Below are 18,303 nucleotides of genomic sequence, written 5' to 3' on the forward strand. Positions count from 1 at the left end.
GAATAAACCTTCTTACCTTTACATAAGTAGGTTGACCACAAAACATTTTAAGGCCAATTTATGCCCAAACTACAACCATCTTCTCTTATTTTTATTTAACAAATAATAATATTTTTTGAAAACCCCCAATGGGGTGTTATGGTTGATGGGACAGGGCCTGGGGTGGTGTGTCCACCACCCTCGAGCTTTCAATCCTCCATTTAATGACGTTCGTATGTGGTGGGTGCTTCGCAAGGATGAGCATGCAAATATACTCTTGGTTGGGGTCTTTTATCATGGCACAAAGAGTTGGTGAGTTTGTTTGTGAAGAGAGAGCGACAGCCAAGGGTAAGACCTCGACCTCTTGGATCTTATTGTCTGAGAAGGTGAGGTGGGAAACAACCCTACTGTGGAAAATTTTATCGTTTCACAAAAGGTGGAGTGGAATTTTAGGGTTTATTTCCCTCTGGTGCACAAAGGTAATGGTTTCTTTTTCTTTTGGGCCATGTTGGGAAACAAAGTTCAAACCATCTCAAATTGGGCTAGAGCACTCAACCTATAAATCAATTTCGTATGCTCTAGTATTTTTCCTGGTCTTGGTATACATCTTGTTGGGTTCATGTGTTAGATTGGGTCTTAGAGGGTGTGTGTCTCATTTGTGGTACATCAATAACCTCTTGAAGTCATGTATTTTTCTTGACTTGTCTAGGGATATCTGGTTTCTAGGTTTGTCCCAGCTTGGCAACGTTGGTGATGGCTTCAGTTGGCTTTTGTCGATAAGATTGGATTGGTTCATTTATTTGTTGATTGGGTATGGGTTTGTGAGTGAGGTTTTAAGTCAGGTCTTTGTTCACTGGGTGGTTGTTGGTTTACAGTCTTGAGGTGATGTTTGTTTTGTCCAATGGTGTAGGGAATCAACTCTATGGATGAGTTTTAGTGGCCCTCTACCTTCACTGGTGGATTTTCGTCAAACTTTTCAACCCTTCATTTAATGTTATTGTGACGTAGTCGTGTGTTGGTGTCTCAAACTGATTGAGGGGGGTTTGGGGCAGTTTGTGTGTCCTTTTGCAGATACATGAAATTCCCACACGAAACTAGAACTATCTCTTCATGACTTGGGGATGCCACCAAGATTGAGACAAAGAAGTAGGAGTGATGTTGGCAGAACTCAGTCAGGGATAACACTATAGAAATTTTTAGGTCTAAGTTGGGCCTCGTAAGAAAAATTTACAACCAAAATAAACTTTATAAGAGATAATAGAAAGATGATTCACCATTTTTGGATTAAAAAAATAGGAAGATTAAAAAATAATAAAATAATAAAACTACTTTTCAAAATTGTATTTCCAACTTATATCCCTAAGGTTTTACTCAAATTTCAAGCGCAAGTACTCGTTGGATGCAAAATTTATTTCCTGGTCCAAGCAGTACCCATGTTTCACACTTTCGATGGACCCTACTACACGAAAAATGAGAAATACATGAAAAACTTGATTGCAATCACGTTTTTAATTTATTTCTCATTTTTCGTGTAGTTGGGTCCATCAAAAATATGCACCATGGATACTCATTGGATGAGGAATCAAATTTCACATCCGATGAGTGTTCCCGCACGAAATTTGAGTAAACACATAGAGAGATAAGTTGAAAAAGTAGTTTTTTATTTTTATATTTTCCCTCTAAAATTTGATGATGTTATCTAATATTATTTTATTGTTTCCATTATTATGTTATAATTTCCTTAGGAGGCCCATTTTAGACCTAAAAATTCCTCTAATGGGGGGCCAAGGCTCCTTTCTCACGACTCTGTGGCTAGGAGATAAGAGATTTAGAGATAAAAGTTGGGGAGGAGAGGTAGTCTATGTCTAACTCTCAATTACTAGAGGACCAAGCAGGATGGGTGTCAGACCCTTTGCACACTAGGGGTAGAAAGAAGCAGTACTTAAACTCGATTGTACTTCATTGGAAATTGAAGGCATTGCTGGGTTTGGTATTGAGATACAAATAGATAGAGAAGTACAACATATTTTCCTCCCTGGAGAATGTCAAAAGAATGTTGAGAAACTTGTGGTTATGTGTGGATAGAATTGATTCTCACCTCATTCATGTGGAGAGCCACATTCCTTGTGAGTCAGATGGAGGAGATGACAGAGACCCTTCGGGCTCAAGTGCTCAAGTTTAGGAAAATATGTCCTCTTCATATAATGAGCAGTGATAAGAATTTTTTTTTGCTTTTGGTAGGCCCTTTAATGGCATTTCATTCCTGGGATTAGGGTGACATATTTGAGTCGCAACCATGTATGTTGTGGTTTGGATGTGGAATTTTTGTCGGACTCGAGTGCATCCTGTCTTACCTGGCATTTATATCAGTGTTCACTTAGCGGAGGGGTATGGTGTTGGTGGTCTGTGGTTTCAGAGGTTGACAAATGCATCCTCAGTTCAATGGTGTGTTGGCGCCATTGATGCCCTTGGGAAATATTTCTTACAACATTTGTGTTGTTTCTCGCGGAGGATCAACGAGAAGCTATGGTATCGTTTGCCTCAGTTTTTGGGAAATGGACTGAATATGAGTATTAATACTTTCTTACATGAAAGCCCTAACCTCAAGAGGCCAAGATATAAGAAATTTTGTATAAATGTAATAAATAATAATTCATATAAGATACAAAAGTTGAGATCTGATTTTATGGTTTCTGGATTAATACTAAGTTTTCAAATTAAAAAAAAAAAAAAAAGTTATATATATATATATATATATATAATTATTAAGTTACCACCTTGCTCCATTAATTACTTCTATAAATTTCCTCCGGCCTCCATCCTCCTAGGAGTGCTGAATATGAGGTCATATAGAATTCTCGTTTATTCTCATCTGGGAAATCTAACGAGTATATGGGGAATTTTCAATGAGGGTGGGGTCTTAGTAATTTTCTGCTAAGAAGGGGATCGGGTGCATGCCATATAGTGTCCTTAAAAAATCTGCACAAGGCCTCTCAATTGTCGTTGGAAATTGTAAAATGTTGTTTTTATAGTGTTATAAAGAGAAATGCATATTTTTAATCATTATAGAATTATATTTTTCTCTATTTGTATGCAAAAATATTTTTGGAATTACATAATAAAGAAATTGAAATTATATAAAATGGAAATTTAAAATTGATGGTGGTGTACAGTTTATATATCTAATTATAATTCTAAATGGTTAATAATTCTAAAAGGTTTTGTGCATAGAATTCATTTTGACAATGACTTTTCAAATTTCATAAAAAAAATCAAGAAATATCATTGTTTTAGTGTTCAAGAATTTGGGGAGCCCAAAATCCTAAAGCTTGACAGCTATAACATAGATTTTCAAGAAATTTTGCCAATTTTTTTCAATATCGAGCCAGAATTTCTATTTTTTTGTGATCGAAATTGTGGCCTACTTTTTCCGAGGAAAAAAATTCTGGATCTTATTATAGATAAAACTAGTACATTTTCATGAATAATCATCCATCAACTGGTAAATGTCCATATGCATTATGTCATACATGTCAACTATATAACTGCAAGTCCCTCCAGTATCCAGTTCTTCTTATATTCTGTATGCTAATAAACAATGTGATTATGGATTTGTCTATTAATATTTAGAATATGACATATACAAAAGCTATCAAAAAACAAAAAGTAAGGAGATAAGAGAAAGAGTGTTATAGAAGGCCTATCAGTCCGTGTTCCCTGGTTGAGTTATCCACCGTGTACCTGTATTTCGTGACTCCATAAGGCGCACCAAGTCCTTCCTTTGACAATTTGTCTGCCTCCATATTGGCTTCCCTGTATATGTGAGTAATAGTATATGATGTAAGAGAGCCCAGTATGTGCTTGATCCCTTTTATCCATCGATATAATGAGGGAGGATCAAAATATGTGTGTCCCAATATTGCATTAATGGGAGACGTGGAATCATCATAGATATCAAGATTGTGTAGATGCTTCTAATGTGCAAACCAAAGTAGCCCCAATAAAGAAATTGCTTCAACTCTAGTTTTAGTGCCTAGGTCTCCATTCTAATGAATATTAAACTGAGTACTTTTGTTTATCTTTAGAACCACTTCACATCCACATCTACCAAGTTGTACAACCCCGTCAAAAAGTCCAGATGGGAGGCAGAACGTTGGTTGACGCTACAAGCAAATACCCTTACATGAAAAAGTGGAAAATTCTCTGTTTTATATGTAGCTAGAAGTATTAAAGGTCGTTATTTCAAAAGAACTTATAACCCTAGGTATTCTAGTTACAAGTTGTAACGAGACCGGTTAAATTAGAAACTAGGCAATAAAAACCCTACTGGTACTTACTATTTGCACCTGGACCAATAAAACCTAATACTTATTAAAATTCCTCAAGCAGCATCATGAACAATGAGAAAAGAACTGACAACAATTATGTACTAAACATTACCTAACTTTCTTAACAAGGAATCCAGTGCAAAACTTGTCGAATGCAAAGTGATATTCTCTGGTGGCCCTAACTAGTTGAACCCCCAGTATGTTCATACCTGAAAAAATACTTGCAACACCTATAAAAGGATACAAGTTATCAATAACCAATGATTCAAAGGAAAAAAATCGCAAGGGTAAAATATACCATAAAACATTATCAAAATACCTAACGATATATGGTGTGCCTTGAGCTGATACAACGACAATGACTTGACAAAAATCTGAAACCATATCCTTTAAAGTTGCAGAAATATTTTCATCTCCATGGAAACTGAGCAAATGATTCAGATGTAGCATTGAGGGAGGAGGGTGGTTACCCTCTAACCACCACCTACATTGAGAGTCTTTGATCCAACCCTAGATGATAAGGGCCCTTGATCGGGCATCTCACTAGCCTCGAGGCTAAGCCAGATAGTTGTACTCCTAAAAAGGTTGAGAAAGTTCTAAGCACAAATTTATTTATTTCTTCATTATGTGGCAAAGCGCTTACATGAAACCCATGCATGCAGATGGGTAATAATATTTGTGAACCACGTGCGTAATAATGTTTGTGAGCTTAGTTTTAGGCATAAGGTTGCAGTGGAGTCAGGACTAAAATGCAAAACATTAAAAAAAAAAAAAAAAAAACACTATCTGGCGACTTAATTACAAATAATATAAATACTAAGATTAAACTTGACACAATAACTTAATTTGAAAAGTAATGTAACTCTTATACTAAGCAATAATTAATAATTGCACAATAAGTAAAACTATAATCAATTTAATATTATTTATAATGGGTAAAAATATATATATATATATATATATATATATAAAAGTATGTTACATAAATAAAAAACAATTTAAAATTTAAATTAAGTAAAATTTATTTTTTTATAAATAAAAATTGAAAAAAACATAATCAAGATACTTAAACTGATAACAATAAGAAGCAAATTATACAGTGAATATCAACCATATTATTTTAAAATAAAAATTAAGTAAAATATTGAAATTTTACTTTCCAAAAAATAATTTATATTTTCGTCAAAGAAATTAATTTATATAATTAGATTAAATGAATTAATTTATATAATTAGTTTTTTAATCTAATGTAAATATTTTATATTTTATATTTTACATATATATATATATTTATTAAAATTATAAACTTCCATTATTAAATTTCTATAGTTTAAACGAATCATAATTTTTCCGAACCGTATTTATTTATATATTTAAAAATGATTCATAAATTTTTGGGACTGTATTTATTTATATATTTAAAAATTCAAAATATGAAAAAAAAAAAACAAACTTATACAGTAAGTCGAATAGATATATTTATTTATTTATTTTCAAAATAGAATTGTTAATCAAACAACGATATCAATTTTTTTAAATAAATATATTTTTAAATAATTATTAAATTACCATTATAAATAAAATTTATAAATTTTCTATTTCAATAATAATTTATTTTATTAATTATTTTTACAAATCCTAAATTTGTATCATTATTCAATATTCTTTTAAATTTAGTTAGACTAATCATGGACTTTTTGAATAAACTTTCCCATCTTTACATAAATCGGTTGACCACAAAATATTTTATGGCCAACTTATGCTCAAACTACAACCATTTTCTCTAGACAAAAATTAATTTTATTTAACAAATAATAATATTTAAACACTGCCAATGGGGTATTATTATAGATGCGATAGAACCCGGGGCGGTGTGTCCACCACCCTCAAGCTTTCAATCATCCATTTAATGACATTGATATGTGGTGGGTGCTTCGCATGGATGAGCATGCAAATATACTCTTGGTTGGGGTCTTTTGTCATGGCAAGAAGAGTTGGTATGAGAAGGTGAGGTGGGAAACAACACTAGTGTGGAAAGTTTTTTTGTTTTGAAAAAGGTGGAGAGGAATTTTAGGGTATATTTCCCTCTAGTGCACAAAGGTAGTGGTTTCTTTTTCTTTTGTGCATGCTAGGCAACAAAGTTTGAACCATCTCAATTTGGGCTAGAGCACTCAACCTGTAAATCAATTTTGTATGCTTCGGTCTTTTTTCTTGTCTTGGTAGACGTCATGTTGGGTTTATGTGTTAGATTGGGTCTTAAAGGGTGTTTCTATAATTCGTGGTACATCAATTTCCTCTTGAAGTCATGTATTTTTCTTGAGTTGTCTATGATATTTTGTGTCTAGGTTTGTAACAACGTGGCAACCTTGGTGGTGGCTTCAATTGGCTTTTGTGGCTGGGATTGGATTGGGCCGTTTTATTGGCTTATTGAGTATGGGTTTGTGAGTGAGGTTTTAAGTCCGGTATTTGTTCACTGGGTGGTTGTTGGTTTGCAATGTTGAGGTGGTGTTTGTTTTGTCCAATGGTGGAGGGAATCAACTCTATGGATGAGTGTTGGGATGGGGTCCCCTCGGTCAGTTTTGGGTTAAAAACCAAAGTTTTGATGTAAAGGTTGATAAAAAGATGTAAGGTCTCCGGGAATTGTGGATGTGGAGCACATAGTTAGGTAGGAGTCAAAAAGGGTTTTTACCCTTGTTTATGTAAAGTTGAGTCGATTTTTGAGATCTACACATGGGATTGTATAAATAGGTGTGTCTTAGAGAGTTTAAGGTAGGTCTATGTCTATGTCTATGGGTACGACGAATGGAGCCTTAGAGATTTAGCGCAAGAAAGTAAGTCTTAGAGCGAGAAAAGGCTATGCAGCTGAGTGCACAGAGGCCTAGAGTAGTGTCTGTGGCTGAGTGCGTAGACCCCTGCAGCTGAGTGCGCAAGGAATTTTTGAGTATGTAACCTTATATTGAACATAAATAAAGAATACTATTGGAGAATTTCATATGTTCTATTTGTTTCCTTCTATTGTTTATGTTTGCGATATATGTTGTGATGAGATAATGTTTTTATGAAACAATGATATATTGATGCGCAAAACTAGTAAATAAATCTTATTAATTGAATGCAATTCATGTTAAATATTTACGCGAAGATCATAATACATTCTGTGACGTTTGTCAAGAACTTAAGTAGATCTGAGTATATTCTGATCTAAGGATAATTTATGGTGTGCGTAAGTAGGTCTGCGGATCATGGGAATGTATAAATAGGTGTGTCTTAGAGAGTCTAAGCCAGGTCTATGTCTATGTCTATGGGTACGATGAATGGAGTCTTAGAGAGTTAGCGCAGGAAAGTAAGTCTTAGAGGGGGAAAGGCTCTGCAGCTAAGTGTGCAGAGGCCTAGAATAGTGTCCATGGCTAAGTGAGCGGACCCTTGCAACTGAGTGCACAGGGAAGTTTTGAGTATGTAACGTTATATTGAACATAAATAAAGAAGATTGTTCGAGAATTTCATATGTTTTATCTGTTTCCTTCTATTTTTTATGTTTGCGATATATGATGTGATGAGATAATGTTTTTATGAAACAATGATATATTGATGCGCGAACTACTAGATAAGTCTTATTAATTGAATGAAATTCATGTTAAGTATTTACGCAAAGATCATAATACATTCTATGACGTTTGTCAAGCACTTAAGTAGATCTGAGTAGATTATGATCTAAGGATAATTTATGGTGCACATAAGTAGGTAATTCGTCTATTCAGGGTCCACGAAAGTCAATCGTTGACCTTCGTAGAGGTCTAGGGGTCGTCTGAAGGGAGTTACAGTACCAAGCCCTAAGGGCTTATAGATCTTCGCAGAGGCAGATCTAGGGTATAAAAAGACATCACACTAATCTCTAGATGCAGAAACTTGGTTCCATCATCCCCTCATACTGCTTCAGGTGAGACTTCAGTCTGTGCTAAGCAGGTTGATGCCGAAAGGGCCAGTAGTGTAGGGTTTTTTTTGGTGCAGCTACTCTGAACCTGGGTCAGGACCGACTAAGCCAACAATTTTTTCTGTTGCTGGGACCAGGATTTGCATAAAGATATGTGTGATGTCGCATCACTAGAATCCGACCAAGAAGAAAATTGAGAGGTGGTTGGATAAGAAGATCCAGGAATTTGCGGCGCAAGAAAATAGAAAGTTGCACCTATCAAAAGTGTAGTTGTTGGATAGATATTTGTACATGGAAATACACAAAATTCTCTTCTGCACCATCTTGATTGAGCTATAAGAGCGGATAGATAGGTTGGCAGACGGCCAAGGAAGGTGGAGGCTCGACAAACCAATAGTGTGGACTCCAGAGCTAGTGCGAAGGTTGGAAGCTTCTGAAGATAAAATCGCACGCATTGTTGATCATTGACTTGATTGGGTTATAGGAGGATTTATTACATAATTCGCTGTTGATACCTCAGTTAGCTACAATGAAGTAGAGCGGCGCTTCTTCAAAGGAGTGCAAGGTAAGTACCTAAAATCTATGAATACCTAGATTAATATGTTGCTATTTGAAACACGAGTTATGCCATTGCCTTGATGTTTGGAGCTATGCGAAGTGGAAACTCTTCAAGGATCGAGGGAAAACAAGTCCTAAATATAGCCCGCTGATTGGACCTCCTTTGAGTGAAAACAAAGGAGCGGTACAGGCCTCTCTATGGAGTGTGGTCCAGCTGATAACACAAGTTTTCTGTGGATACATCATCCATCCACTCCACTGCCACCTTCACCTCCACAACATACACCTTCACCCATAGCACCACCACCACCATCGTTGTTCAACATGTCGAACTCATTAAAGCTACCAGTTTTCAAAGGTAAAGGGAGTGAAGATACAGATCAGTTCTGGTTCGTCGTGACTGCTATATGGGCCACGTAGTAGATCACTAATGACAGTATAAAGAAAGTGCAGTTGGTTACAACATTTCAGGATCGCACACTTGCCTGGTACATTAAGTACTGCACTGATAACTCTTTGGCATCAGCAGTAGACACTAAGGCCTCTTTGAAAAAATAATTTAGTAAACCTAAGTTTGACTCGCAATTAATAGTTGGCTTCAAGGAAATCATGATGAGGGATGGTGAAATGCCCTAGGATTTAGATCAAATATTGAAGTGTGTGATCCGCGAAGCTAATATGCAGCTCACAGATAGTCAACACTGTGAGTGGTTTATAGCCTTGCTCCTGCCCCACTTGAGGATTAATTTATCATAGCAGAAAATAGGACTCAGGTGGAAGCCCTGGAAACCATGATGAGATTGCATGAAACACCTATTCAAGACTGATCTTTAGGAGTTCAACAAATTCACTTGCAGTTGCAAAACCTCTTCTTGGAATTGCAGAGCTTGAAAAAATAGAAGGAGGCTAGGCTAGAGGTATTCGAGGAAGTCAGGTGCCTCAAGTGTAAGAGCTAGGGGCATGATAAAGATCACTTCCCTATATTCATGCATTATATCACATGGAGGGGACAAATGCCCCTGAGGCAGGAACCTCCAGCAGGACCAAGTACGGGGCCCACGCTATGGTGCGCTATTTGTCAGGTGGCTGTAAAACATGTAACAAATAATTGTCATTCGCTGTAAAAGTTCGTTCAAACACCACAACAAATGTTATGTGATTTCTATAAATTGGTGGGCGACGATGAGCGCCATTGTTGTAGCTACGAATTGATGATGGAAAGAACGCCTACCTATCGAATGCAAGCTGAAACGCGACCTCCGGATCAGGGCCCTAGCAGAGTGTGCAGAGGATATCAGGGGTGCAGATGAGGCCAAGGAGGAGGAGGACCTGGTAGAGGTCGTGCATAGGTTATTTTCTATATTTTTGGGACGCCGGGACACAACGTATGGGAGCGTCAGAATCAGACATGCCTGTCATGCCAATACTGCACTCATTTTGACCATACAATAGACGAATGCAATGTGCTGATAGCCAAGATGTAGGAGAAGAAGGCGTAGTCTCAACACCCTACACATAACTTACAGATGATGAGGGTTGAGCCCCACGAGGAGGATCCAAATGTAAATATAATGCTGAGAAGTGCGGTAACCACTGGGTATGACAAGGGAAACCAGCTTGAATAGAATGGATGGGTCTGCAAGGCCCTAGAAAAGGAAGTCAACTTCGATCTAGAAGGTGCAAAGGAGACATTTATCGAAGAAAATAAAAGCTTTGTTGAGGCATCTACCTCAGGAGGTCAGGAAAAACTACCAGAAACCAGCGCGCCCACAGAGATCAATCCCTCTATAATCACCATGTTCCTGGAAACCTGCATGAAATTCTACGTGATAGTAAGGTTGTGAAGGGCTTATAGGAGTTGATAAACAAGTGTTCTAGTAAAGAAAATGCTCATGATGGACACTGCGTAGTCAGAAATATTGGCAAACATAAGGCAAGGACAAGGCGTGAGATGAGGCTCATCGCGCAGATAGGAGATTGTGAGATGGACCAGGTTATTTTGGATCTAGGGTCTGACGCGACTGTTTTGCCTAAACAGACATGGGAGAGAATGGGGAGACCTGCACTTCAGTGGTCTCCAATTCAACTGATGATGGCAAACCAACAAAATATTATCCCTATGGGATGACTACATGGATCCACCGTAGATATAGAAGGTGGGAGTGCGCTGGCTTAGTTTTAAGTAATAGAGATTGTTGATGATAGTAATCCATATCCCGTGCACCGCAGAATTGATTGGGCCATTAATATGAATGGAGTCATCAACTTGAAGAATTGGACAATGTAGTTTGAAAGAAAGATGCTCTGCATTGTAGTGCCATTATACCCTACAGAAGGGCCGCACTATACTGAACTGGTCCATGACTATGAAGAAAGTGATGATGACTTGGATCAAATTTACAAAATAAAAGTGCGAGACCAAGACAGGATTAGTTCAATAGCTGACAGAAGGATTTCATGGGACCATGAAAGCTCCTGTACCTCGGATTCAGATGAGGAGTTGGAGCACTGGTAGAATATGCTACGTGAAGTATCTACACTGATTTGCAACATGATGACTAAATCATTGCATCATGTGTCATCGGAGGTAAGAAATTTACCCTATTATGATGGTTTAATTGATGTAGATAAATTTTTGGATGCCTTTGAAAGAGAAGTCCCTAAGGATCATTGCTTCCAAGCGCTGGATTTGGCGTTGCACGCTACACCCACATGGTGGTGGGGTACACAAAAGCACAACTTTGATGAATGACGCGATTATAGGAGAATGATGAGGTTGCGATTTGGTCATCCTAAAGTGAGATTAATTGAAAAATATGATGGCAAAAACAATCCATACGATAATGTGGTGAAATGGACTAAATTCTATGGAACCGAGCTGTAGCTAGAGTGGGTGTACTTATTATGTCATACATTGAATATAATCCTTATGAATTGGTACCCGGAAATTGAGCTCCGCCATGGCACTGTGGAGTGGGATATATTAAGGGAAGGTTTCTTAATGACCTTCAGTTTTGAATATGGGTTCGAAAGGATTGATGAAGCTTTGCATGAGGTTAAGGCGGTGATATTCAGAATTCCACAGGATCCTTTGGAGTTGGTTCAACTAGATTGGAGCACGCAATTGTGCCATGCACTGGAATGCTATAATGTGACTACTAAAGAGGAGGATGAAGATCCAAGAAATATTAATATCCCAGAGGAAGAAGGCCATTGCAAGGTCAAAGGTCTACAGATATAAAATTCAAACATCATCGCGCCACTAAAAAACAGGCAAGTGAACATTGGTACTATAGTAGAACAAAAATTTGTGAAGATTGGAGATTACTAGGATGATGCCACAATGGATAAAGTTGTTGAGTTACTCCGCGAGTACTAGGATATTTTTCCTACAAAATTTTCGGACTTAAAAGGCATCATAGGTGACTTGAGTGTGATGAAAATTACTTTGAAGCCAAACTCAAAGACCATCAAGCAGAGATTGTATCGCCTTAATCCCAAATACAAGGAAAAGGTTCGTTTAGAGCTGGATAAGATGCTAGAAGTAGGCATCATCGAACCAGTTGAAGAGTCTGATTGGGTAAGCCCGATGGTGGTTTAGGAAAAGAAACAGAAGGGATAAATAATGATTTGCGTAGATCTAAGAAAGCTTAACGATGCATGTGTCCATGATCCTTTTCCATCACTGTTTACAGATGAGGTGTTGGAAAATGTTGGTGCGCAGGGATCCTACACGTTCACTGATGGATTCTCTAGATATCATCAGATTAAGATCGCGCCAGAAGACCGGAGAGAGACAACCTTGGCAAAAGAATGGGGTTATTTTCAGTATATGGTGATTCCATTTGGACTTAATAATGTGTCAACGATATTCTCTCACATAGTCATCGTGACATTTAAGGAATTTATTCACAAGATATTGGAGTTGTATTTTGATGATTGGACAATGTTTGAGTTAGTAAAGTACCATGTAGGCAGTCTACTCCTAATGTTGGATGCATGCTAAAGATATTAGATCATGCTGAACCTAAAGAAGTGCTTATTCTGTGTCCCCTTTGGCATTTTGTAGGGTCATGTGGTGTGCAAGCAAGGACTAATGGTGGACCCTGCCAAGATTGCGATAATAGTCAATTTGGAGGACACGAGGAGTGTTAAATAGCTACACACAACACTGGGACATGTTGGATATTATTGAAAGTTCATCAAGGCGTATCCTCAAATTATCGTGCTTATGGAGAAGCTATTGAAGAAGGACACTACATTCTGTTGGGATGAAGAATGTCAGCGTGGTATGGATGTATTGAAAGGAAATATGGTCACTACGTTGATCTTGGTCTTCCCGGATTGGAAGAAGGAATTCCATGTGCATGCTGATGCCTCTTGTATTGTGTTGGGGGTAGTGCTGACAGAGGTCGGTGAAGAAGAGATAGATCACCCTATAGAATTTGCGAGAAGGAAATTATCAAAGGAAGAGAAGAATTACTCAATGATAGAGCACAAAGAAGTGGCTATGTTGTACGCACTTTAAAAGTTCAGACACTATCTGTTAGGCAGACATTTCAAGGTGTACACGGATCATTCTGCCTTGAAATACCTAGTCAATAAGCCTGTGTTGGGGGGCAAATATGTAGATGGTTATTGTTATTTCAAGAATATGACTTTGAGGTAACTGTGAAGCCAGGAAGGTTGAATGCAAGACCTCACCACTTGTCGTAGATTGAAATGTGGGAGGAGCCTACTAATTTGGAGGAAGGGTTTCCTGATGCGCAACTCTTCACGGTGCACATAACGGATAATCATTTTGTGAATATTATCCACTTTTTGACTACTATAAGGGCTCCCAAAGGATATACCAGTCATCAAAAGAAAGAGTTAGTAGTGTGCATGGAAAATTTCTTAGTAATTGTAGGACATTTATATAATATGGGTGTAGACGAGATACTCTGACGGTATGTGCCAAATTTTGAATGAAATAGCATCCTCACTGAAGCTCATGGAGGAGTTACGAGAGGACATTATGCAGGAAAGGTGACATTGCAGAAGATTTTGCGTGCGGGCTTGTGGTGACCTACATTACATAAGGATACCAAAGCATATTGTCAAGCATGAAATGCATGTCAGAGAATGGGCAAACCATCGTAGAGGGATGAGATGCCATAGAACCCTCTGGTGTCATTGCAACCATTTGAGAAATGGGACATTGATTTTGTAAGACCAATTCAACCCCTAGGAAAGAAAATAGGTGCGCGATATATCATCACCACAATAGAGTATCAGACTGGATGGGTGGAGGCACATCCTGTGAAGGATTGTATAGGGGCCACAACAACAAAGTTCTTGTTTGAGTACGTGTTAACCAGATTCGGTTGCCCAAAATTATTAATGAGTGATCACGGTATGCACTTCCTCAATGAAATAATCAATGTGCTGACCGAATAATTCCAGGTCTATCACTAGAAGAGCACACTGTATCATCCTCAGGCTAATGGTACAGTTGAGGCCTTTAACAAGTTCTTGGAGAATGCACTAACAAATATTTTCAACGCGCAATGGAATGATTGGGATGTCCGCATACCTGCAATACCTTGCAAGTACAAGAGTACTTGCAAAAAGCTAACAAGTTAGACACCTTTTCAATTGGTCTATGGCATAGAAGTTCTGATCCCTATAGAATATATTGTGCTTAGTTTATGCATAGTAGCTTTCACAAGAATGGTGGACCGCGGAGCCTTCGAAGAGTGGCTTGCGCAATTTATGGAGCTCGAAGAAGACATACTCTTAGCTAGATTCCACCAGCAAGTGCAGAAGGAGCGTGAAAAAGCATGGAACGATTGACACATCAAGTTGCGCACATTCAAGGTAAATGATTTGGTTTTATTATATTATAGTAAGTTCACTAAGTGTCCATGAAAGTTTCAGATGCACTGGCTGGGGCCATATGTCATCAAAGAAATTACAGATGGAGGTGCAGTTCAACTCACGAAGTTGAATGAACAACCTTTTTCGCGAAGGGTGAGTGGAAGCCGATTGAAGCCATATACAGGAGATCCGAGTCACTGACTATATGATGGAAGAATAGCCTTAGTGCTCCAGGCCTGCAAGGGAGCGCAAGACTATAAAATACACTCCCCGATTTGAGGAATTACGCGACAGGGGGGTTGTGCGCAAAAGGGTGACATTACACTATCAGACGCTACACAAAGGGAGTTGTGTTATGAAAGGAGACACTGCACAACCCAGCCCGAAAGTGAACGTTAGAGTCATTGTGCATGATTTGATAGCCATGAGATGATTAAGAGGAGTGGGCGGGTGGCATTTAAGGCTAAAACCTGTGAATATTCACCACCAAAGCAACATTAATGATCAAATTATGGGGGGGACGGTTGGATTTGAATTCAAAAACACCTATAAATTACACATGCCGGTCCAACATAGAACACTTTGAACACTTAGAGTTTTTAGCCAAGTTGTATTTTGCTTATGAGCCAATCGTTATTTGAGGATTTGGTCATGGGCCCTGTGTTTGCCAATTTTCCCGAGTTAAACCAGAAATTTATCTTGGAAACCATGTTGGGTTCGAGCCCTACTGAGATTATGAGCACTAGGGGAGACATTGCATCCGAAGGAGTTGCTCCATAGGTAGTGAGCATGGAAGCTCCGACTCCTATGCCTACGACATCAAGGTCACCTAGGCCGAAGCCTACACATGTGTGAGAAACCTGGAAGACAAAGAAAGACAAGCAGAAGAGGCCGATGTGAGTACGTGAGTTGCCTAGGAAACATATTGCCGCTCAGACGCAGAAGCAGGACAAGCAGCCCAAGAAGGTGATGGATTTGGAAGTTGAACAGGGCACTAAGGATACAAACACTGAGGGAGTGGAGCCCATCACTAAGTTGCTTGAATATATCCCTCCTCGTAAAGGGAAGGCGAAGGTCCCCAAGGACCCAGATGTGGAGAATTTCCTCATTCACACGCCTGTATTGCCGAAGAAGATAACTTTTGAAGGTTTGCGCCTTGCTCTCATTCCCGTCTTAAAAATGGGGGATTGGGACATAGCTAACCATGAGCAGCTCCCTCACCTTGCAACAAAAAATTATATGAGTCGTGTGTATTACCCAGAATCACATGTCACTGAGTTGGAGACACTTGAATGGATCCGTGCAGTGGAGAACTTTGAGTTGTTGAACCTATTGTGGGTGCCCCACTACCACCACTCTAATATTAAAACCACTTGTGTGCGGCAGCTAATTATTCTAGTGCACGATGGGTTCTTATGGCTTGATGCACCTATACCCATCATGAACATGCTCATCCACAGGATCACGCACCTACTACATGAGGGTTTGTATCCGACCAAGGAGTTTGGAGGAAAGGCAAAAGAAAGAGACTTGGCAGAGAAGATGAAGAAGAAGTTTGAGCTTGTCAAGAAGCTGCGCGACTATTCCATCACGTCCATCAACGATCCTGCAATGAAGATTTCCACCAAAATTCTGGCCAGAAAGGTTTTGAGGAAGTGTCATGTGGACGGGGTTCTGGTTCCTGTCATATCATTAGATGCATAATGCATGAAAGGCGTGCAGTTTAACATGTCACAGTATTTATGCAGTGAATTCCTTGCGAATTGTCACAAGGTCTAGGATGAGAGAAATCCCTTCCACTATGCATGGCTACTGCTCTCCATCATTTTGGTTGCATGGGATCTGCCAGAGGACAACTAGTTTCCTCCATTGAAGGAAGCATTGCCAAAGGCCGTGCAATTCGCCTCCCTCTAGGCCATGAAGGACCTGGCACACATCATAGAAACGATTATTTTTTGGGTGTTGATGGAAGCAATCTTTCTAATGGCCATCAACCAACACCAAAGGTTGTCCCCAACCTTGTATGAGCAGTTGTCTGCGTATGCTAAGTTCAAGGCAGATTTCCACCGCATCTACATTCAGGCAGACAAAGACTCACAACAGAAGTGGTTTGATTTGTCATATTTGGTCACCGATGATGCCATAAATGAAGTCATCAAGCGCTAGTGGGTAGATTGGCACACCTCATCCGACTTAGATGTAGGTACCAGCGAAGGCACAGGAAGCTTAGCTGAGAAGAAACAAAAGGATGTAGCAAAACAAGCGGCACAAAAGTTAGTCGCGTAGCAGAAGAAGGAAGCCAAAGAGAAGGCTCGGCTAGAAAAGGAGTGTGTTGCATAGGAACAAGCTGAACAAGAACAACGCGACTCCGAGCAAAGTAGAAAATACCCTTCACCCAAAATAGAGGAAGAGTAGTCTGTGCAGGGTGATGGCGGCAATGAGGGGCAGAACACCCCATTTCGGCTAAAGAAGTGCAGAGAACAAAAGCAGTAGGAGGGTTCCCACAAGAAGACGAAGTAGGCTAAAGCACAAATGGATCCCATCACCTTGGTAGAGGGTGATCTCGATAAGATTGGTGACAAGGTGCACGACACTACGATTGAACTGTACCAACAATTTGAGCAACAATACATGCAGTCAATGGGAAATTTCCAAAGGATCTGCGTAAACTATAGATCTAAACTAGCCGGATACAGGTGGGTGCAAGTCAAGTGAGCGCCGCATAGACGAGCCTAGCATCGGGGACAAGTTAGGCTACAAAATTGGTAAGGACAGTGGACCTTAGAACAATTGCTATGCCAAAAGGTTCCCTGAGCACAGAATTGGCTGATGACAAGATCATCATTAGTACCTTTAAGAACATTGACCTAAATATTTCAGCGCTCCCCAACAAATTTGTTCATGTGCTACAGGAAAGAGTGACAGCGGAATTGAGAGCTTGGGAGCAGCGTGCTCTCAATTTAATTAGTGAGTATCGGGTGAAAAATGAACAAATGTTCACAGAAAAGATGCATGCCCTGAAAGAAGGGGATACTATCCAGGCGCAGAGCTCCTAGCTAGCAGTCACGGTTGTAGAGGTGTGCAGAATAGTGTCGGAGTTGCACATACCTCAAGATGGACAACCAGAGGCCAAGATCCCGAAACTAGCTGCAGGCGTCCAAGAGTCAAAGGCAGAAGAAGAAAGAGTTCGATTTTGAACTCAACATGAAAATCATGGAGCTGCAGCTCAAATCATAGCCTTCGACTCCACCCGAGGTCAGGGAACAACACGGAGCCACCATCAAAGAAGGGATGGCTACTTTGGATGCCACAATCATTGAATGCACAACCTTGTTTGAACAGGTCATGGATTTGGTGACGACCCTGTAGGAAGAACCCAACCTATAGATATTGAATATATAGATCCACAAGCTCCAAAAGTAGTATGACAAGGTTAGGGCAATGACGCGCTCCATTTCTACACCACATCCCCTTACCAAGTTGCAGAAGGGGAAGTAGCTCCTCGCACATTTGGAAGCATGTTAGAAAAAAGAGGCAGTGCTTAAGGCCAGGTTGGGTCCTTGATTGGAAGAAGCCTACCAAGTCTTAACCAACATTCAGGAGCAGCTGACGAACTTCCATCTCACATAGCAAAAGATCAAGCTAGCT

The sequence above is a fragment of the Pinus tabuliformis genome, chromosome 1_2 (assembly GCF_031772625.1).
Source record: "Pinus tabuliformis cultivar Carrire ecotype Pingquan chromosome 1_2, CPIR1, whole genome shotgun sequence".
NCBI classification, from domain to species: domain Eukaryota; kingdom Viridiplantae; phylum Streptophyta; class Pinopsida; order Pinales; family Pinaceae; genus Pinus; species Pinus tabuliformis.